Source organism: Aegilops tauschii, chromosome 1 (assembly GCF_002575655.3).
Source record: "Aegilops tauschii subsp. strangulata cultivar AL8/78 chromosome 1, Aet v6.0, whole genome shotgun sequence".
NCBI classification, from domain to species: domain Eukaryota; kingdom Viridiplantae; phylum Streptophyta; class Magnoliopsida; order Poales; family Poaceae; genus Aegilops; species Aegilops tauschii.
This window is the reverse complement of record NC_053035.3, coordinates 63,101,656-63,126,063: the sequence shown is the minus strand read 5'-3', so window position 1 is coordinate 63,126,063 and position 24,408 is coordinate 63,101,656. Positions and strand designations below refer to the sequence as shown.

The window sequence follows — 24,408 nt, the reverse complement described above, 5'->3', positions numbered from 1 at the left end:
ATGAAGGGTAAATAGAAATTGGCAAATCACGTTGTGGTCATATGTAGGTAAGAAACGTTCTTGCTAGAAACCTACAAACCACGTAAAAACTTGCAACAACAATTAGAGGACGTCTAACTTGTTTTTGCAGCAAGTGCTATGTGATGTGATATGGCCAGAAGATGTGATGAATGATATATGTGATGTATGAGATTGATCATATTCTTGTAATAGGAATCACGACTTGCATGTCGATGAGTATGACAACCGGCAGGAGCCATAGGAGTTGTCTTTATTATTTTGCATGACCTGCGTGTCATTGAATAACGCCATGTAAATTACTTTACTTTGTTGCTAAACGCGTTAGCCATAGAAGTAGAAGTAATTGTTGGCGTGACGACTTCATGAAGACACAATGATGGAGATCATGATGATGGAGATCATGGTGTCATGCCGGTGACAAAGATGATCATGGTGCCCTGAAGATGGAGATCAAAGGAGCTTGATGATATTGGCCATATCATGTCACTATTTGATTGCATGTGATGTTTATCATGTTTTTGCATCTTATTTGCTTAGAACGACGGTAGCAAGTAGGATGATCCCTTATAATAATTTCAAGAAAGTGTTCACCCTAACTGTGCACCGTTGCGAAGGTTCGTTGTTTCGAAGCACCACGTGATGATCGGGTGTGATAGATTCTAACGTTCGAATACAACGGGTGTTGACGAGCCTAGCATGTACAGACATGGCCTCGGAACACACGCAATACACTTAGGTTGATTTGACTAGCCTAGCATGTACAGACATGGCCTCGGAACACGGAGGACCAAAAGGTCGAGCATGAGTCGTATAGAAGATACAATCAACATGGAGATGTTCACCGATCTTGACTAGTCCGTCTCACGTGACGATCGGACACGGCCTAGTTAAACTCGGATCATGTTTCACTTAGATGACGAGAGGCATGTCTATCTGAGTGGGAGTTCATTAAATAATTTGATTATATGAACTTAATTATCATGAACTTAGTCTAAAATCTTTACACTATGTATTATAGATCAAATGGCCAACGTTGTCCTCAATTTCAACGCGTTCCTATTGAAAGATGATGGCAGCAACTATATGGACTGGGTCCGGAACCTGAGGCTCATCCTCATAGTAGCCAAGAAAGATTATGTCTTAGAAGCACCGCTAGGTGATGCACCAATCCCATAGAACCAAGACGTTATGAACGCTTGGCAATCACGTGCTGATGATTACTCCCTCGTTCAGTGTGGCATGCTTTACAGCTTAGAACCGGGTCTCCAAAAGCGTTTTGAGAAACATGAAGCATACGAGATATACATGTAATTGATGTGTACCTTACCAGTACTCGTAGTAGCTCCTGGGTATTTGATACCGGTGCGGTTGCTCATATTTGTAACTCAAAACAGGAACTACGGAATAAACGGAGACTGGCAAAGGACGAGGTGGCGATGCGCGTCGGGAATGGTTCCAAGGTCGATGTGATCGCCGTCGGCACACTACCTCTGCATCTACCCACGGGATTAGTTTTAAACCTCAATAATTGTTATTTAGTACGAGCTTTGAGCATGAACATTGTATCTAGATCTCGTTTAATTCGAGATGGCTACTCATTTAAATCCGAGAATAATGGTTGTTCTATTTATTTGAGAGATATGTTTTATGGTCATGCCCCGCTGGCCAATGGTTTATTCTTGATGAATCTCGAACGTGATGTTACACATGTTCATAGTGTGAATACCAAAAGATGTAAAGTTGATAAAGATAGTCCGACATACTTGTGGCACTGCCGCCTTGGTCACATTGGTGTGAAGCGCATGAAGAAGCTCCATGCAGATGGACTTTTGGAGTCTCTTGATTACGAATCATTTGACACGTGCGAACCATGCCTCATGGGTAAGATGACCAAGACTCCGTTCTCCGGAACAATGGAGCGAGCAACCAACTTATTGGAAATCATACATACCGATGTGTGTGGTCCAATGAGTGTTGAGGCTCGCAGAGGATATCGTTATGTTCTCACTCTCACTGATGATTTAAGTAGATATGGGTATGTCTACCTAATGAAACACAAGTCTGAAACCTTTGAAAAGTTCAAGGAATTTCAGAGTGAAGTTGAGAATCAACGTGACAGGAGAATAAAATTCTTACGATCAGATCGTGGTGGAGAATATTTAAGTCACGAGTTTGGTGCACACTTAAGGAAATGTGGAATAGTTTCACAACTCACGCCGCCTGGAACACCTCAGAGAAATGGTGTGTCCGAACGTCGTAATCGCACTCTATTGGATATGGTGCGATCTATGATGTCTCTTACCGATTTATCGCTCTCATTTTGGGGCTATGCTTTAGAGACTGCCGCATTCACTTTAAATAGGGCTCCGTCGAAATCCGTTGAGACGACACCGTATGAATTATGGTTTGGGAAGAAACCTAAGCTGTCGTTTCTAAAAGTTTGGGGATGCGATGCTTATGTCAAGAAACTTCAACCTGAAAAGCTCGAACCCAAATCGGGAAAATGCGTCTTCATAGGATACCCTAAGGAAACCATTGGGTATACCTTCTACCTCAGATCCGAAGGCAAGATCTTCGTTGCAAAGAACGGGTCCTTTCTAGAGAAGGAGTTTCTCTCGAAAGAATTGAGTGGGAGGAAAGTGGAACTTGATGAGGTGATAGTCACCCCTTCCGAACCGGAAAGTAACGCAGCGCGGGAAAATGTTCCTGTGGTGCCTACACCGACTGGGGAGGAAGTTAATGATGATGATCATGAAGCTTCGGATCAAGTTACTGAACTTCGTAGGTCCACAAGGACACGTTCCGCACCAGAGTGGTACGGCAACCCTGTCCTGGAAATCATGTTGTTAGACAACAGTGAACCTTCGAACTATGAAGAAGCGGTGGCGGGCCCGGATTCCGACAAATGGCTAGAAGCCATGAAATCCGAGATAGAATCCATGTATGAAAACAAAGTATGGACTTTGACTGACTTGCCCGATGAGCGGTGAGCCATAGAAAACAAATGGATCTTTAAGAAGAAGACGGACGCAGATGGTAATGTGACCATCTACAAAGCTCGACTTGTCGCTAAGGGTTATCGACAAGTTCAAGGGGTTGACTACGATGAGACTTTCTCACCCGTAGCGAAGCTGAAGTCCGTCCGAATCATGTTAGCAATTGCCGCATACTATGATTATGAGATATGGCAGATGGACGTCAAAACGGCATTCCTTAACGGCTTCCTTAAGGAAGAGTTGTATATGATGCAGCCGGAAGGTTTTGTCGATCCTAAGAATGCTAACAAAGTATGCAAGCTCCAGCGCTCAATCTATGGGCTGGTGCAAGCATCTCGGAGTTGGAACATTCGCTTTGATGAGATGATCAAAGCGTTTGGGTTTACACAGACTTATGGAGAAGCCTGTGTTTTCAAGAAAGTGAGTGGGAGCTCTGTAGCATTTCTCATATTATATGTGGATGACATACTATTGATGGGAAATGATATAGAATTCTTGGAAAGTATAAAGGCCTATTTGAATAAGTGTTTTTCAATGAAGGACCTTGGAGAAGCTGCTTATATATTAGGCATCAAGATCTATCGAGATAGATCAAGACGCCTCATTGGTCTTTCACAGAGTACATACCTTGACAAGATATTGAAGAAGTTCAGTATGGATCAGTCCAAGAAGGGGTTCTTGCCTGTATTGCAAGGTGTGCAGTTGAGCACGGCTCAATGTCCGACCACGGCAGAAGATATAGAAAAGATGAGTGTCATCCCCTATGCCTCGGCCATAGGGTCTATTATGTATGCCATGCTGTGTACCAGACCTGATGTAAACCTTGCCGTAAGTTTGGTAGGAAGATACCAAAGTAATTGTGACACCCATGTTTTTAATTGGATTTTTCAAAAGATTCTTATTTGACTTGAGGGAGGTGATTTAAGTTTTTCTTCAAAAGAACTCTCCCTTTCAAATTTTTTTTATGGCAAAAGTTTTATTTGGATTCACCCAAGAACTGTCTTTGGTCTTGGAGGTTCTTGCTTTTCATTTGGACTCAAGACAAAATACTTTTCACTTGGGCAAATGCCTTTTGATAATCTCTTTGAAATTTGCACTATGGCTTTTGGAATAATCCTTTCCCACTTTCAACAATTCCTTCTTGCCATGGCCTTAGTGCAAATCCTCTCTCCACTCCCCCGAACGCGCTGCCGCTCTCGTCGTGAACCGCAGGGCGCGGAGCGCGCTCTCTGCCGCCGTCGAGCCCGTGCGGCCATCTCACCGTGGACCGACGCCATTACGCCAAGACCAACTCCGTTTAGCTGTGGAATGACACCAGCAACCTCCACTGATACTGCCTGGCCACTCAAACCTCCTGCCAATCCACTGCATCGCCGTAATCGCTCGCCGGAGATTCTCCGTTCACGGCCACCCCGTCGATCCGCCTATAAATAGAGGCCCCGAGCTTCAACTCGAGCACCCACCATCCCTGCACTCCACCTAGAGCACGCCTAGCCACTGGAAGAGCCCCGAGGAGGTCTCCTTCCTCGACTCCGGCCGCCGCGACCCGCCACGGGATCCAGCTTGATTCGCCCCCGTGTGTGCACCTCCGCCTCCCTTCTCTTGCCAGTAGCTTCACTATGCACCTCTCCTTCTGACCCGCGCTTCAATTCGAAGTTTGCAGCCCTCCACCGGAGTTCCCCATCATCACCCGAGCCGCCGTCCGCCGGAGATAGTGTCGCCGTCGACGTGGTGCTCCCCGTTGGTCGAGTCCACCACCCACCAACGCGGAAGAAGACGCTGAAGCTCTTGGTACCCTCCGATCCTCCTAACTCGCCGTGGTTCGACGCCGGCGTCCACCGCAGTCTTCGGGCGCCGGCGAGCTTTTCAAACCTGACTGTGGACCCCGCATGTCAGCCTCTGTTCTATTCTTTCGCGAACCGTTTTCTGTTGGCGCCTTCGGGCAAAATACGTTTTCTTCCTTTAGCTAGCGCATTTCTTTCCGAAGCGTTTTCCGGTTTCTCAGTTTAAACCCTGGAACTTTTCTGTTTCATTACAGATAAGTCCCTGGACAGAAACCTTTATAACTTTTTAATAAAAAGGGATTTTTGAGTGATTCTTTTTCTGACAATCTTCAAATTTTGTCTAGTTTTTATGGGATTTATTTGAAAAATATTTGGAGAAGTTTCTGTGCGCGCGTTGATTTTCACGTTAGTACCCGTTTTCGTGATTGCCGTAGGTTCCGGAAGAGGTGACGGAGCCGCGAACTTCGCCGAGCTAGACTCCGACTTCTCCGAACCAGGCAAGCATGTTTTGAACATTTGATATGACAGGTGTTTGCATGTTTGCTTGAATGTTTTGTGCGTGGCATATGAGTGTCGGTAAATACCTCATTGCTTGTAAGGCAACTACCCGCATGTTCCAAAGTCGCGATGATCTCTGATGAGAGATGGCCTAATCATGTGGTGACATGAAGGGCAGTAAGGGGGTACTTTTGTAGCATACCAGCCTTGCGTCATCCGACTTTCTCCGACGTTAACGCGGACGGAGTCACGTTATCGTCCTTTCCCCCTTCCGTGCTACCACATGTTTCATTTGCCAGGATGCGGTTTAGTAAGTTGGTAACCTCTTTCCGTGTACACACCAAACAGAGAGGCCGGGATGATGGTACCTTGGCCTAGGATTAAAGCCAGTCATCCGGTCAGGGGGCATGGGTGTTTCCGGTCGGGACCGAGAGGGGGGGCACCCCCTTAGAGCGCGTGTATAGAAATTTGATCCCATGCTACGCGAGGTTGTAGCCTCCCCGTCTCAAGGTTTTTCTTGATCGTTGCCGAGGGTGATCCCTGGCTTCGGAAGGTTGAATTTGGTGTGTACTGGTTAGGCGTGTTTCTTCCAAAACACCGTAGACGGAACTAGTCCCCGTGACTACTGAAATCCGTTGGCTGTGGTTAAGTACAAACTCTGCAGAGTCAATTCCTTCCAAATCATCGTATCCATATCTATCCGCGTGAGAAACATGTCCTCGGTGAACAAGCTCAAGTGGTAAATCCAGTTAAATTATTATTCCTGTGGATGGACTAACTTTGTATTTGTCTCGTACTTGTGATAATTTATGTTCCCGGACTATTGTATTATTGAGCTTCAATATAAGCCCTTTATGTGACGTCGCGCAGACGTCCGACTGTGGCGTGTTTTTGTTTCTTACATTAAATATAAGCCCTTTATGTGACGTCGCGCAGACGTCCGACTGTGGCGTGTTTTTGTTTCTTACATTAAATATAAGCCCTTTATGTGATGTCGCTCAGACGTCCGACTGTGGCATTATTATTATTCTCGCAGTTTTCCTCTCGAGGAGTCATTCAGACCCTCGTATGGCACCAGCATTATTATTCTCGTAGTTTTCCTCTCGAGGAGTCATTCAGACCCTCGTTTGGCACCAGCATTACTATTCTGCAGTTTCCGCTCGAGGCGTCATTCAGACCCTCGCTTGGCACCCAGTATTTATTATCTCTATGTCTGATCGCACTGGATAAATTGTTCATATGCTTCATGTTTACATTTGTTATATCTTATGTCCGAACTGTCTTGCGAGTACTTTCATAGTACTCACCTGGCTTGTTGATTTGGCCAGATGTTGACGAGGGCGATCTCTTGGATGAAGAGTTTGATAGCGCGTCCGACGCCTGGAGGAGTCCCAGTCAGTCCTGCGCGATCCCGGATATTGGTCACTTGTATTATATACGCTTCCGCCACCCGCAATAAGTCTCCTCGAGCCTCACTCCGACGCTCGAAGAGCTGTAGTCTTCAGGAGTCATATCACTCGCTTCGCAGTGATATTTCCACCACCGTCATTTTCATGAGTTAGTAGTATGCCACCCTATCCGCCGTCTTGTTTTAGCGGCGTGCTTGTAATAAATTGTTGGGCAGTCTCCGCTCAACCTTGTATTATATTCAGTACTCCTGGTATTTTTCTTCTGTGACCAAGATATTGTCTACCAGTGAGAAGGAATTCTTCTTTACTGGTCTGTAAAAGGGATTGGTCTCTCAATAATTATTTTATTGAAAAACCGGTCGTGACAAGCTTGGTATCAGAGCCAGGCTGACTGTAGGAAGCCACTAGGTGCGATCGCTAATTGGTTATTAGCGTCTTTTGCGCTTTTTCAGCATTTTGCAATTGTAGCTATTTTCTGTTGGTCATCATAAATTTATGACATGACTACTCAGAATTTTTGCCTACTTTTGTAGATGGCTGGCAACAGCTGTGAGAATCGAGTGTTCACGAACGTACCCGAGGGGTTTGTCAAGCTCCTCGTCTCCATCACCAAGCTCGCGATCGGGCCAGCAGCTCGCCCGGAGTTCACACTCTATCAGCACAAGCTCAGTGACGACGTGTCTATGCACCAAGCTGTGGTGCAATTCAAGGGAGGACGTTCTGCTGCTCGCCACTTCCGTTTTGTGGGAAGGGCCATGCCTACGGAGAGGCATGCCATGCAGATGGCTGCCCGTGAGGCGATAGCTCGCCTTCGGGACATCCTTCCTATGATGAAGACTCGTCGCTACCGCTACCTCCCATGCCATGTGCCATACACCAGTCACTATGCATTCACCTGCCATCGGGGAGAGCGAGATGAAGCCATCGAGATGGTTGTGGAGTATCTCAAGGCTCTAGAGGAGTCTTTCGACAACCTCGTAGACGATCTTGTGGCTGCCCGCATGGACTTAGTCCGAGGCGGTCCTGCCAGCAGGAAGGAGCTTCTCCACACGGCGCCGCCTCTGACATTCGTCTCGTCTTCAGCCTCGTATGCACCGGCCGTTTTGGCCACTGCTCGCCGTCTGCCTACCACTGAGGAGTTCGACCGAGTCATCGCTCCTACTCCAGTCAGAGCCGCACCGCCTGCCGCACCCGCTCTGCCGCCCGTCGCTCCCGCACCATCACCGCAGCGCAGCGTCACGTGCCAGGAGCCAGCTAGAGAGGAGGTGGAGGTTGATTCTCCTGGACCGCTGAGTCTTGCCATCGGCAAGGGAAAGGAAATCTTCACCATCTCCGACTGAGAGCGCCGAGTAACCGCGCGTTATGTCTGCTTGTATGATGTGCTATTTTATCTGTACGCTAGTTTGTATTGGTGTGTTTGCTGCCTGCCGGAATAGTACGCTAGTCTAAATAACATGTCAGGAATGTGTACGCACATCCTGAGTGCTGTATCATGTGTTTGTGTTCCGCGTGTAAGATTTGTGTTAAGCAGACTTTTCCCCATGCGAAACCGCTTTTATTTTTCCTTGAAAACCTTGAGATCTTTTAAATTGTTGCCTTTGCAAAATTTTCCTTGTGCTACACAGTTTTTCTCATGGGTTTTGCACAATAATACCCCAGACCGGAAATATGTCTCGCCCGTGGACTCGCTCCATGACCAATCAGCCAGAAGAGGTTTACGGGACACAGACTAGCAACAATTTCACTCAGGGTCAGTCCAGTCAACAAGACAGCGAAGCAGCCCTGTCTCAAGTATGCCGTCTCTTCGAGCAAAGCCAGCAACAGCACCAAGAGATGATGAACCATGTCATCAATATGGGAAACCACCGTGAGCCCTATCAACCACATTCCAAGTTATCTCAGTTACAGAAGACTCGCCCCTCAACTTTTGCTCACACCGATAGGCCGCTGGAAGCCGATGATTGGCTTCGTGACATTGAAAGGAAGCTGATCATTGCTCAGTGTTCAGATCATGAGAAGGTGTTTTATGCACCACACTACCTTACTGGAGCAGCTGCAGCATGGTGGGAATATTTCCTACACATGCACCCCCGCGAACACAACATCACCTGGGAAGAGTTCAAGGAAGGCTTCCGTGGGGCACACATCCCGAGGAGCATCCTAAAGATCAAGAAGAGGGAGTTTGATGACCTGAAGCAGAGAGGCATGTCAGTAACAGAATACAATGGTCAGTTTACCCAGCTGTCTCGTTATGCCTACGACGAGCACATGACAGAAAAGAAGAAGATGGAAAAATTCCTGGACGGCCTGGCACCAGCACTAAGATGCCAACTGATTGTACACACCTTTCCGGATTTTAAGACTCTGGTGGACAAGGCCATTACCTTGGAGAATGAGCGCCGTAGTCTGGAAGATATCCGTAAACGAAAGAGGGACAAGACGACTCTTGCTCGCAACCACCGAAGCAGGACTGAGGTTCCACGGACAGACACAAGGAGATCCACGACTACTGAACCAAGGCCCGTCGGACAGTTTCATGCCAGGGACAAGGAGTACACATACCGTCCAGGGGTCACCTGCTATGCTTGTGGTCAAGAAGGGCACTATGCTAAACAGTACCCAAAGCCAAAGAACTCGGCACCCAAGCCAAGCAATGGTGGAAACAATCCAGCCCCCAAGCGCAACAATTTCAACCCCAACAACAACCACAGGAAGGGTCACCTGAACCATGTGACCAGGGAAGAGGCGCAGAATGCCCCAGACATCGTGCTCGGTACGCTCCCTGTCAACACAGTACCTGCCACGGTTTTGTTTGATTCTGGAGCTTCCCATTCGTTCGTTTCGAAGAGTTTTGTTTTGCAACATGGTTTTCCGATACTTCCCTTGGAAAAATCTATGATCATCAAGTCCCTCGGAAATAAGCAAATCGCTCAGGGTTACTGCCGAGGAGTGGTCATTGAGTTCGAAGGACTACAATTCCTCGCGAACTCATCGTGTTGGAGAGTAAGGGACTGGATGTCATTTTAGGGATGGACTGGTTGACCACCAACAAAGGATTCATCGACTGTTTCAATCGGACAGTGATTCTCACTCACCATCACGGCAAGACAATAAGAGTTTCTGCTCAAGAAAGGTCACGATCACAGCAACCAAAACTGAACAAAATGGACATTGCAGAACTGAGAAAGGTTCCAGTGGTATGCAAATTTCCTGATGTGTTCCCTGAAGAACTACCAGGCATGCCACCAGACCGAGAGATAGAATTCAGCATCGAACTAGCACCTGGCACCGCTCCCATCTATAAGAAGCCTTATAGAATGGCACCCTCAGAATTGGTGGAGTTGAAGGAGCAGATAAAAGAATTATTGGACAAAGGATTTATTCGAGCCAGCTCCTCACCTTGGGGTTTGCCCGTGTTGTTCACAAAGAAAAAGGATGGGACACTGAGACTATGTATAGACTATCGAGCCCTCAATATGGTCACCATCAAAAACAAATATCCGATGCCATGGATAAATGATTTGTTTGACCAGCTCGCACAAGCCAAGGTATTCTCAAAGATTGATTTAAGATCGGGATACCACCAATTGAAAGTACGGATAGAAGATATCCCCAAGACAGCGTTCACTTCCAGATATGGGTTATACGAGTTTACAGTGATGCCTTTTGGACTAACAAACGCCCCCGCATATTTCGTCCACCTCATGAACAAAGTATTCATGAAATTCATGGACAAATTTGTTGTGGTATTCATTGACGATATTCTGGTTTACTCAAGGACACTAGAAGAGCATGCTGAGCACCTCAGAATTGTTTTGGGAGAATTGAGGAAACATCAGTTGTACGCCAAATTTAGCAAGTGCGAATTTTGGCTAAGACAAGTTGATTTCTTAGGCCATATACTGAACCAAGAAGGTGTGGCCGTAGACCCTGAAAAAGTCAAAGCCATACTTGACTGGAAGCCACCCGCCAACGTTACTGATGTGCGGAGTTTCCTAGGAATGGCCGGATATTACAGAAGATTTATTGAAGGATTCTCCACTGTGGCAAAACCTATGACACAGTTGCTCAAGAAGGACAAGAAATTTGTATGGACGGAAGCATGCGAGCAGAGGTTCCAAGAACTAAAGAAGAAGCTGACAACCGCACCGGTATTAACTGTGCCAGACATTCACAAGAGTTTTGAAGTGTATTGTGACGCATCCCGAAAAGGTCTCGGATGTGTACTAATGCAGGATGGCAAAGTAGTCGCATATGCCTCACGGCAGCTGCAAAAACATGAGGAAAATTACCCAACACATGACTTGGAGCTAGCAGTAGTTATACATGCACTCAAGGAGTGGAGGCACTTTCTATTGGGGAATCGCTGTGAAATATACACGGACCATAAGAGCCTCAAATATATCTTCACCCAGCCAGAGCTAAATTTACGCCAACGACGCTGGTTGGAATTGGTCAAGGACTATGATGTCGGCATTCACTACCATCCAGGGAAGGCAAATGTAGTGGCCAATGCCCTTAGTCGAAACCCCAGCCCGGACAATGACGGTCCGCAAAACTTGAGGTCTGAGTTTCAACAAGAGTTCACTAGGCTCAACATGATGTTAGTCTCCGAGGGCACCGTATCAAATCTGGAGATACAACCCGCCCTGGTGGAACAAATTAAGAAGGCTCAACAGGGACATCCCAGCATCGAAGGCATAAAGAAGAAAAAGAACCTTGGTAAGGCTTCAAAGTTCGTCACAGACAGTGAAGGGACACTATGGTACGGAGACAGACTTTGCGTACCTAACATTGAGGAACTCAAGCAACAAATCTTAACCGAAAGCCACACCGCTCCATACTCGATCCATCCTGGAGGAACCAAAATGTACAAGGACATTCAGGAAAGATTTTGGTGGCACGGTATGAAAAGAGATATAGCCACATTTATTGCTTGTTGCGATTCATGTCAGCGCATCAAGGCCGAGCATCAAAAGCCAGCAGGGCTACTCCAGCCAAACAGGATACCGGAGTGGAAATGGGATGAAATAGGAATGGACTTCATTGTCGGATTACCCCGATCACAACGCGGGAATGACGCCATATGGGTCATCGCAGACCGACTAACCAAGGTTGCTCATTTCATTCCCGTGAAGACTACCTACTCCACACAAAGACTAGCCAAACTTTATCTCTCCCATATAGTTTGCTTGCACGGAGTCCCAAAGACTATAATATCAGACAGAGGCACCCAATTCGTCTCCAAATTTTGGGATCACCTACAACAAGCCCTGGGCACGCAACTAGCTTTCAGTACAGCATACCACCCTCAGACTGATGGACAAACGGAACGTGTAAATCAAATCCTAGAGGATATGCTAAGAGCCTGTGTGCTCACCTATGGCTCTAGTTGGGAAGAGAGTTTGCCGTATGCCGAATTTGCTTACAACAACAGTTACCAAGCCAGCCTGCAAATGGCACCCTTTGAAGCATTGTACGGACGAAGGTGTCGTACCCCACTGAATTGGTTAGAAACAGGTGACAGCCGTATCTTCGGCCCAGACATGCTTAAAGAGGCCGAGGAGAAAGTTAAACAAATCAGGGACAGACTCAAGACAGCACAGAGCCGACAAAAGAGCTACTATGATCAGAAGCATCATGAGGTCAGCTTTGAACCCGGTGATTCCGTATACCTCCGAGTATCTCCTATGAGGGGTCTACAACGGTTCAAAATTAAGGGGAAGCTAGCCCCAAGATTTATTGGGCCATTTTGTGTAAAGGCACGAAGAGGCACGGTGGCCTACCAACTAGACCTACCCAAGGAACTGTCAGACGTCCATGACGTATTTCACGTCTCACAGTTGAGGAAATGTGTGAGTAACCCGGATAAGCATGTACCTCATGAGAACATTGATATGCAACCAGATCTCACCTACAGAGAGAGGCCAGTAAAAATATTGGAAGAGTCTGAACGGAGGACCCGTCAGAAAACGACAAAGTTTTTCAGAGTTCAGTGGAGCAACCACACTGAGGATGAAGCTACATGGGAAAGGGAAGATTTTCTCCGAGCGGAGTATCCATATCTAATTGAGGATCAGCAGAAATCTCGAGGAAGAGATTTTTCCTAAGGGGGTAGGTGTTGTGACACCCATGTTTTTAATTGGATTTTTCAAAAGATTCTTATTTGACTTGAGGGAGGTGATTTAAGTTTTTCTTCAAAAGAACTCTCCCTTTCAAATTTTTTTTATGGCAAAAGTTTTATTTGGATTCACCCAAGAACTGTCTTTGGTCTTGGAGGTTCTTGCTTTTCATTTGGACTCAAGACAAAATACTTTTCACTTGGGAAAATGCCTTTTGATAATCTCTTTGAAATTTGCACTATGGCTTTTGGAATAATCCTTTCCCACTTTCAACAATTCCTTCTTGCCATGGCCTTAGTGCAAATCCTCTCTCCTAACCCTTCCCTCATCTTTGGATCATGTTTGGCATCTAATCCAGCAAGTTGAACCTCCCCTATGTTCATTTTCCATTTAAATCTCATTCAAATAAATTTCTGTCTTCTATTCTAGCCATTGGTTTTACAAAGGAACTCCAATTTATGTCTTGATTTTTGCCCCCAAACCTTTTTCCCCTCCTAGTCCTTTGAACCCTCAACCAAGATCCATGAAGATCCACTGGCCTTCTGTTCAAATTTTTCAAACTACACTTGCTGCAAGTTTGGACCAGATTTGTCAAATTTGGTGAAATTCATTCAAATCCTTTTCCAAAAATTCCAAGTAAAATCAGGCAGCCTCTGGGTGCATTGAGTGGTCACTTCACCAAGTTACAGCCCCAGAAAAATTTATCTCATAGCCAAATCTTTCTGTCGAACACCTGCAGTGCATTGTCAAAATCAGGTTCAGAAAGTTCAGAGAACAGTTCAGTGGCTTACTGTCGTTTTCTTCAGAGATGGTTGTCGATCTCGCCAGTGCCACTGTGTCGCCTTGCTCCTCGTCCCCTCCCCCTTGTTCCTGCACCGCACGAATGCCTGGCACCTTGCGGACGTCGGCGACGAGCAGCAGAAGGTGCGCCGCCCCGTGACCGACGCCAGCGGCGGCTTTGCGGCCGCCAGCGGGAGGCACGGCGCTGACGGCGCCACCCAGCGCCGCCCAAGCCACCGGAGCTCGCCGCGTGGCCTTCCACTCCCCCGAACACGCTGCCGCTCTCGTCGTGAACCGCAGGGCGCGGAGCGCGCTCTCTGCCGCCGTCGAGCCCGTGCGGCCATCTCACCGTGGACCGACGCCATTACGCCAAGACCAACTCCGTTTAGCTGTGGAATGACACCAGTAACCTCCACTGATACTGCCTGGCCACTCAAACCTCCTGCCAATCCACTGCCTCGCCGTAATCGCTCGCCGGAGATTCTCCGTTCACGGCCACCCCGTCGATCCGCCTATAAATAGAGCCCCGAGCTTCAACTCGAGCACCCACCATCCCTGCACTCCACCTAGAGCACGCCTAGCCACTGGAAGAGCCCCGAGGAGGTCTCCTTCCTCGACTCCGGCCGCCGCGACCCGCCATGGGATCCAGCTCGATTCGCCCCCGTGTGTGCACCTCCGCCTCCCTTCTCTTGCCAGTAGCTTCACTATGCACCTCTCCTTCTGACCCGCGCTTGAATTCAAAGTTTGCAGCCCTCCACCGGAGTTCCCCATCATCACCCGAGCCGCCGTCCGCCGGAGATAGTGTCGCCGTCGACGTGGTGCTCCCTGTTGGTCGAGTCCACCACCCACCGACGCGGAAGAAGACGCTGAAGCTCTTGGTACCCTCCGATCCTCCTAACTCGCCGTGGTTCGACGCCGGCGTCCACCGCAGTCTTCGGGCGCCGGCGAGCTTTTCAAACTTGACATGTGGACCCCGCATGTCAGCCTCTGTTCTATTCTTTCGCGAACCGGTTTCTGTTGGCGCCTTCGGGCAAAATACGTTTTCTTCCTTTAGCTAGCGCATTTCTTTCCGAAGCGTTTTCCGGTTTCTCAGTTTAAACCCTGGAACTTTTCTGTTTCATTACAGATAAGTCCCTGGACAGAAACCTGTATAACTTTTTAATAAAAAGGGATTTTGGAGTGATTCTTTTTCTGACAATCTTCAAATTTTGTCTAGTTTTTTATGGGATTTATTTGAAAAATATTTGGAGAAGTTTCTGTGCGCGCGTTGATTTTCACGTTAGTACCCGTTTTCGTGATTGCCGTAGGTTCCGGAAGAGGTGACGGAGCCGCGAACTTCGCCGAGCTAGACAACGACTTCTCCGAACCAGGCAAGCATGTTTTGAACATTTGATATGACAGGTGTTTGCATGTTTGCTTGAAAGTTTTGTGCGTGGCATATGAGTGTCGGTAAATACCTCGTTGCTTGTAAGGCAACTACCCGCATGTTCCAAAGTCGCGATGATCTCTGATGAGAGATGGCCTAATCATGTGGTGACATGAAAGGCAGCAATGTGGTACTGTTGTAGCATACCAGCCTTGTGTCATCCGACTTTCTCCGACGTTAACATGGACGGAGTCACGTTATCGTTCTTCTCCCTGCATGTCCCAAAGTTGCGATGATCTCTGATGAGAGATGGCCTAATCATGTGGTGACATGAAGGGCAGTAAGGTGGTACTGTTGTAGCATACCAGCCTTGCGTCATCCGACTTTCTCCGACGTTAACGCGGACGGAGTCACGTTATCGTCCTTTCCCCCTTCCGTGCTACCACATGTTTCATTTGCCAGCATGCGGTTTAGTAAGTTGGTAACCTCTTTCCGTGTACACACCAAACAGAGAGGCCGGGATGATGGTACCTTGGCCCAGGATTAAAGCCAGTCATCCGGTCAGGGGGCATGGGTGTTTCCGGTTGGGACCGAGAGGGGGGGCACCCCCTTAGAGCGCGCATATAGAAATTTGATCCCATGCTACGCGAGGTTGTAGCCTCCCCGTCTCAAGGTTTTTCTTGATCGTTGCCGAGGGTGATCCCTGGCTTCGGAAGGTTGAATTGGGTGTGTACTGGTTAGACGTGTTTCTTCCAAAACACCGTAGACGGAACTAGTCCCCGTGACTACTGAAATCCGTTGGCTGTGGTTAAGTACAGACTCTGCAGAGTCAATTCCTTCCAAATCATCGTATCCATGATCAAGTAGTGAGATTAGTATATCCATATCTATCCGCGTGAGAAACATGTCCCCGGTGAACAAGCTCAAGTGGTAAATCCAGTTAAATTATTATTCCTGTGGATGGACTAACTTTGTATTTGTCTCGTACTTGTGATAATTTATGTTCCCGGACTATTGTATTATTGAGCTTCAATATAAGCCCTTTATGTGACGTCGCGCAGACGTCCGACTGTGGCGTGTTTTTGTTTCTTACATTAAATATAAGCCCTTTATGTGACGTCGCGCAGACGTCCGACTGTGGCGTGTTTTTGTTTCTTACATTAAATATAAGCCCTTTATGTGATGTCGCTCAGACGTCCGACTGTGGCATTATATTATTCTCGCAGTTTTCATCTCGAGGAGTCATTCAGACCCTCGTTTGGCACCAGCATTATTATTCTCGCAGTTTTCCTCTCGAGGAGTCATTCAGACCCTCGTTTGGCACCAGCATTACTATTCTGCAGTTTCCGCTCGAGGCGTCATTCAGACCCTCGCTTGGCACCCAGTATTTATTATCTCTATGTCTGATCGCACTGGATAAATTGTTCATAAGCTTCATGTTTACATTTGTTATATCTTATGTCCGAACTGTCTTGCGAGTACTTTCATAGTACTCACCTGGCTTGTTGATTTGGCCAGATGTTGACGAGGGCGATCTCTTGGATGAAGAGTTTGATTGCGCGTCCGACGCCTAGAGGAGTCCCAGTCAGTCCTGCGCGATCCCGGATATTGGTCACTTGTATTATATACGCTTCCGCCACCCGCAATAAGTCTCCTCGAGCCTCACTCCGACGCTCGAAGAGCTGTAGTCTTCAGGAGTCATATCACTCGCTTCGCAGTGATATTTCCACCACCGTCATTTTCGTGAGTTAGTAGTATGCCACCCTATCCGCCGTCTTGTTTTAGCGGCGTGCTTGTAATAAATTGTTGGGCAGTCTCCGCTCAACCTTGTATTATATTCAGTACTCCTGGTATTTTTCTTCTGTGACCAAGATATTGTCTACCAGTGAGAAGGAATTCTTCCTTACTGGTCCATAAAAGGGATTGGTCTCTCAATAATTATTTTATTGAAAAACCGGTCGTGACAGTAATCCCGGCATGGAACACTGGACAGCGGTCAAGAATATCCTGAAGTACCTGAAGAGGACTAAGGATATGTTTCTCGTTTATGGAGGTGACGAAGAGCTCGTCGTAAAGGGTTACGTCGACGCTAGCTTCGACACAGATCTGGATGACTCGAAGTCACAGACCGGATACGTGTATATTTTGAATGGAGGAGCAGTAAGCTGGCGCAGTTGCAAGCAAAGCGTCGTGGCGGGATCTACATGTGAAGCGGAGTACATGGCAGCCTCGGAGGCAGCACAGGAAGCAGTCTGGATGAAGGAGTTCATTACCGACCTAGGGGTGATTCCCAATGCGTCGGGCCCGATGACTCTCTTCTGTGACAACACTGGAGCTATTGCCCTTGCGAAGGAGCCCAGGTTTCACAGGAAGACCAGGCATATCAAGCGTCGCTTCAACTCCATTCGTGAAAGTGTTCAAAATGGAGACATAGATATTTGTAAAGTACATACGGACCTGAATGTAGCAGATCCGTTGACTAAACCTCTCCCCTGGGCAAAACATGATCAACACCAGGACGCAATGGGTGTTCGATTCATCACAATGTAACTAGATTATTGACTCTAGTGCAAGTGGGAGACTGTTGGAAATATGCCCTAGAGGCAATAATAAATGGTTATTATTATATTTCTTTGTTCATGGTAATTGTCTATTATTCATGCTATAATTGTATTGTCCGGAAATCGTAATACATGTGTGAATACATAGACCACAACCTGTCCCTAGTAAGCCTCTAGTTGACTAGCTCGTTGATCAACAGATAGTCATGGTTTCCTGACTATGGACATTGGATGTCATTGATAATGGGATCACATCATTAGGAGAATGATGTGATGGACAAGACCCAATCCTAAGCATGGCATAAAAGATCGTCTAGTTTCGTTTGCTAGAGCTTTTCCAATGTCAAGTATCTTTTCCTTAGACCATGAGATCGTGCAACTCCCGGATACCGTAGGAGTGCTTTGGGTGTGCCAAACGTCACAACGTAACTGGGTGACTATAAAGGTGCACTACGGGTATCTCCGAAAGTGTCTGTTGGGTTGGCACGGATCAAGACTGGGATTTGTCACTCCGTATGACGGAGAGGTATCTCTGGGCCCACTCGGTAATGCATCATCATAATGAGCTCAATGTGACTAAGGCGTTAGTCACGGGATCATGCATTGCGGTACGAGTAAAGAGACTTGCCGGTAACGAGATTGAACAAGGTATTGGGATACCGACGATCGAATCTCGGGCAAGTAACATACCGATTGACAAAGGGAATTGTATACGGGATTGATTGAATCCTCGACACCGTGGTTCATCCGATGAGATCATCGTGGAACATGTGGGAGCCAACATGGGTATCCAGATCCCGCTGTTGGTTATTGACCGGAGAGGCGTCTCGGTCATGTCTGCATGCCTCCCGAACCCGTAGGGTCTACACACTTAAGGTCCGGTGACGCTAGGGTTGTAGAGATATATGTATGCGGAAACCCAAAAGTTGTTCGGAGTCCCGGATGAGATCCCGGACGTCACGAGAGGTTCCGGAATGGTCCGGAGGTGAAGAATTATATATAGGAAGTCCAGTTTCGGCCACCGGGAAAGTTTCGGGGGTTATCGGTATTGTATCGGGACCACCGGAAGGGTCCCGGGGGTCCACCGGGTGGGGCCACCTGTCCCGGAGGGCCCCGTGGGCTGAAAGTGGAAGGGAACCAGCCCCTAGTGGGTTGGGGCGCCCCCCTTGGGCCTCCCCCCATGCGCCTAGGGTTGGGAACCCTAGGGGGGGGGAGTTCCCCCTTGCCTTGGGGGGCAAGGCACCCCTTCCCCCCCACTTGGCCGGCGCCCCCCCCTTGGATCTGATCTCCCCGGGCCGGCGCCCCCCCCAGGGGCCTATATAAAGGGGGGGAGCGAGGGCAGCACACTACAGCCTTGGGCGCCTCCCTCCTCCCCTGCAACACCTCTCTCTCTCTCGTAGAAGCTCGGCGAAGCCCTGCCGGAGACCCGCTACATCCACCGCCACGCCGTCGTGCTGCTGGATCTCCATCAACCTCTCCTTCCCCCTTGCTGGATCAAGAAGGAGGAGACGTCGCTGCACCGTACGTGTGTTGAACGCGGAGGTGCCGTCCGTTCGGCACTCGGTCATCGGTGATTTGGATCACGGCGAGTACGACTCCGTCATCCACGTTCATTGGAACGCTTCCGCTCGTGATCTACAAGGGTATGTATATGCACTCCTTTCCCCTTGTTGCTAGTACACTCCATAGATGCATCTTGGTGAGCGTAGGAAAATTTTAAATTATGCTATGATTCCCAACAGGACTGATACTCTGGAAGTTGGGAGCACAAACTAGAGTAACAAGAAACTTAATTTTGCTCGAGTGTTGACTGTGGTCAAGAAAAGAAGGGACTATAAGTTGCAGGTGGAGTCACATGGAGTCTTTGGAGTAGCAGCGGTACTCATGGGATAAGCTATGGTCCAATGTACATGGAAGTTTGACGCATTGACGAACTCAAGGTGGTGGAGAATATTCATCAAGGTGGAGTTTGTTAGAGTTGTGTCGAATATTGTGTACAAGGTAGGTTACAGTTGGACTTGTAGTTGTATTGTGTTTACATAGGATGTGGAGTTGTGTCCTAGTAGGACACTTGTATCCTAGGCCTCTCTTATATAGCGAGGGTAGACACACGATGTAACCTATGCCAACATAATAGCACCGGAACGCAGGGGAAGCGGGCGGCATGTGCCGGTGTCCAGGGTGACCGGGTGCGGTATTGTGACGGTGTCACGGGGAGGAGCGCCCGTAGTCATGCCCCGGGGATGTAGCCATATCGGTGAACCTCGTTAACAAATCTCGGTGTCGTGCTCGTGTGATTGCTTGGTTCTCGGATGATCGACGGTATGCCTCGGATTTATTCTAACAACACGCTCCCTTAATCACAACTTGGTCAAGTTGAGATTACGCTTGAATTCTTCAAAACTCCTTGTTGATAAAGCCTTGGTGAATCAATCTGCAACTTGATCTCTGGAATGAACAAAACGGATCTCCAATCTTTTGTTAGCAACTCTTTCTCGAACAAAATGGAAATCTATCTCAATATGTTTTGTTCTTGCATGAAAAACAGGATTAGCAGCCAAATACGTGGCACTAAGGTTGTCACACCAAAGACAAGGAGTTTGACTCTGTCTTATACCAAGTTCCTTGAGTATGGACTCTACCCAGATTATCTCAGCTGTAGCATCTGCTAATGCCTTGTATTCTGCTTCTGTGCTTGATCTTGAGACAGTAGCCTGCTTCTTTGCACACCAAGATATGAGATTAGGTCCAAAAATTATCGCAAAGCCACCAGTTGAGCGTCTATCATCAATATCTCCTGCCCAATCAGAATCTGAGAAGGCACTAACAAGGGTAGATGAAGACTTCTTAAAGCTAAGACCAACATTCAGAGTGGCTTTCACATATCTGACTATACGCTTTGCAGCAGTCCAATGACTTGTGGTGGGTGCATGAAGAAACTGGCAAACTTTGTTAACAACAAAGGAAATATATGTCCTGGTAATTGTCAAGTACTGAAGTGCACCTACTAGACTTCTGTAGGTGCTATCTTCCTGATTCAAGAGTTCTCCTTCTGCAAGAGACAATTTTTCTGTACTAGACAAAGGGGTTGGTGATGGCTTACATCCTTGTAGTCCAACTCTTTTTACAAGATCATTGGCATATTTCTCCTGAGAGAGATGAAGTCCATCTCCAAGTTTCTTGACTTCAATACCTAGGAAGAAGTGCAGATCTCCTAGGTCTTTGAGTGCAAATTCCGCACCCAAGTCCTTTAGCAACCGTGTCACTGCATCATCAGATGAGCTCGTAACAATAATGTCATCAACATAGATAAGCACAAATATAGCTGTGTTTGACTTATTGTAGATGAACAAAGATGTATCGGAATTGGATGGAATAAAACCAAGTGACTACACTTTCTGACTGAGTCATGAGTACCAGGCCCTGGGAGCTTGCTTGAGCCCATATAATGCTTTGTCGAGCTTGCACACATGAAAGGGAGTGTTCTTGTTTTCAAACCAAGGAGGTTGCTTCATATATACTTCCTCTTCCAGAACACCATGCAGAAACGCGTTCTGAACATCTAATTGCCTGAGAGTCCATCCCCTGGATACGGCAATAGACAGAACCAAGCATATAGTTGCAACTTTGACAACAGGACTGAAGGTGTCCTCGTAATCTAAACCATAACGTTGCTTGAAGCCTTTTGCAACAAGTCGGGCTTTGTAGCGATCAATAGTTCCATCAGACCTTTTTTCGATCCTGAAAACCCACTTACAGTCAATAAGATTTTTACTTTGTTGTGGGGGAACTAAGTGCCAGGTGTTGTTTTTTATAAGTGCCTTGTATTCTTCATCCATAGCTTGTTTCCAACGTGTGTCACCAAGTGCCTCGTGCAAAGACTGTGGTTCACCTGTGGAACATGCCAGACCAAACTTGATAATTTTCTTATAATTAACAGGTTGAGTTACCCCTCTCTGAAGACGTGTCCAAGGTGGTGTAGCAGGCGCTGTAGCAGCAACAGTCGCAGAGGATCCTAGAGAATCAGCAGCAGTCCCCCCGGGTGATCCCGAGGCGGATGATGGAGCAGGCGCCTATGAATCAGGATTGTCTGCGGCTGACGAGCGTGTTGAAGCAACGTGTTGCAGCATAGAAGATCCGGGCGTGGCTGCATCCTGAGGCACAGACGGGGCTGCGCCAGAGTCCGGACCGGGGGGGGGGGGCGTCAGAGCCGCAGTGCCTGCGTCGATCGGCTCACAGGATCCCGTGCCGGTCGGTTGGTGCAGTCAACGTGCATAGCAGCGGACAGAGTCGGGGAAGCGACTTGGAGACCGCCACGCGGCGGCCGGTGATTGGTGCGGGTCGGAGGAAGACTCTGGGTCGGTGGAGGCGCGCCGCGTGGCCGGGCTGGAGCGGCTGGCGCGGTCGCTGTCGGGCAGATCGCTAGAACCCGCGGCCCGCACGCGTGCAGAAGGGGTGGATCTCGAAGGGGATAGCCTGTCGTCCTGACGGGGAGGCGATCCCGATTTAGATTTGTCCCCTGAGTCCCTGCACATAAAATATCGCCCTGTTTGGGAAGTTTCTTCATCATTTTCAAGTCTGTTTGCTGCATCGCCTTCACTGTTCTGGTCTGCATCATCACACAATTCAGCCAAGGTATTAGGAGGATTAGTCATGTGATCATTACAGTTTTGTTCCCCATGATTGTCGACTAGACTTGGAGGTAGAAGAAGGATTTCTTTGCGAAGTAGTGCACCGGCATTGGGGTGTAGATCAGCGAAAGGAAATTTGGTTTCATCAAAAACAACGTCACGAGATATATAGACGCGTCCAGTGGGAACATCTAGGCATTTGACACCCTTGTGTTGAGGACTATAGCCTAGGAAAACACATTGTGTTGATCGAAACATAAGTTTGCGCTGATTGTATGGCCTAAGATTTGGCCAGCTTGCACAACCAAAGACACGAAGTGATGTATAGTCTGGTTTGGTATGGAGGAGTCTTTCAACTGGAGTTTCATTGTTGATGACTTTACTAGGCAACATGTTGATGATGTGAACGACGGCTAGAAAGGCTTCGTCCCAAAATTTAAGGGGCATGGATGCACCAGCTAAAAGGGGAAGGCCAACCTCAACAATGTGTTGGTGTTTGCGTTCAGCAGACCCATTTGTTGATGGGCATTAGGACATGACACTTGGTGAGAGACACCGAGAGTTTGGAAAAAGGAGTTTAATTTTTCGTACTCCCCTCCCTAATCAGATTGGAAAGCAACAATTTTGCTATCAAACTTTCATTCAACGAGAGCTTGGAAGTTTTGAAACACTTGAAAAACATTGGATCGTTTCTTAAGAAGATAGATCCAGGAGTACTTGCTATAGTCATCGATAAAACTAACATAGTATATATGCCTACCAACTGAACTAGGGGCAGGCCCCCACACATCAGAAAAAATGAGTTGCAAAGGTTTGGTAGAAATACTAGTAGAAATTGGATAGGGTAGCTGATGACTTTTAGCTCTTTGACAAGAATCACAAATGGATTCAATATCACGCTCTCCAACATATGGGAGCTTATTCTTCCTAAGCAATCGTTCAACTAAAGAAAAAGATGCATGCCCTAGTCTATCGTGCCACCTCGTCGTTGAGAGTTTGGTGACACCATATGCTTGCTTATTGAATCTTCTAAACTCCGGAATCAACGGGTAAAGCCCTCGAACGCATCTACCTCGGTAGAGAACCTTCTTCGTTGCCTGATCCTTGATCAAAAAGAAAAAGGGGTGAAACTCGAGGAACACATGATTGTCAATAGCAATACGATGGACGGAAATAAGATTTTTAGATGCACTAGGGACATGTAGTATTTTTGTGAGATGAATTGGACGGTATGGGGCTTTAACAACTGAATGACCAACATGTTTGATCCTCATACCTGCTCCACTGGCGGTGTGAATCTGGTCTTGACCGCGATACTTCTCCCGCATAGTTACTTTCTCCAACTCACCGGTGATGTGGTTTGTAGCACCACTATCCACGTACCAGTTTGTATCTACACCGTATGAGGCTTCGGCAACACCATCAACTTTTTCGTCCTGGGAGGAGTCACCTTCATCTTCCTCGAACCTGTACCAGTAGTCTTTGGTGGAGTGGCCCAGCTTCCCACATATCTGACAGCGGACGGCACTGGGACGATTCTTGGAGGAGGAACGGCGGCCCTTGTTGTTGTTGGAGGAGGGCCGTCCGCCAACACCGGTGCGAGGAGCACCGCCATCGTTGATGTTCCTGTAGTTACCGCCGCCATTGCCTTTGCTCTTGCCGCGCGGCAGACGACGATGTCGGAAGCCACCACGGCCACCACGAACAGCGGCGTTGGCGGAGGACTTGATGCCGCTGCTGTTGCTGCCTTGGAACATCGCCACACGCTGATCGAAGTTGCTCATCTGAGCGAACAGATCATCGAGAGTGACGGGTTCGGTGCGGGCGTCGAGGGCCGACGCCAGTGGCTAGTACTTCATACCCAGCCCAGCGATGATGTAGGAGATCTGCTCATCCTCATCTAGAGGCTTGCCAGCAGCTGCTAACTTGTGGGCGAGGCCACGCATATAGGTGAAGTAGGCGCCCACCGTCTGCGTGCCCTTCTCTGCGTTGGAGAGGGTGACACGGATGTCGTTCACGCGCGATCTGGACTGGGACGAAAACATGTTCACCACCGCAGCCCAGAGCTCGTGCGCCCTGTGGATGTTGGTCACCTCGACAAGAACTTCTCTGGAAAGATTAACCAGCAAATATGCCAATACCTGCTGATCTTCCCGCACCCAGACTTGATGAAGAGGGTTGGGCGAGGCTGATTCCTTGCCGTCTTTGTCCTTGGTGACGACGAACTTCTCTGGTTCTTT

General features: G+C 47.9%; 1 non-coding gene across 1 annotated transcript; it reads right to left on the bottom strand.

Annotated features, from left to right (window-relative positions):
- Positions 1–23,936: 23,936 nt before the first annotated feature.
- On the bottom strand, positions 23,937–24,075 carry LOC120973001 (small nucleolar RNA Z247). Its single transcript, XR_005767130.1, has one exon. It is a non-coding gene; the product is annotated as a small nucleolar RNA Z247 (small nucleolar RNA).
- Positions 24,076–24,408: the final 333 nt, after the last annotated feature.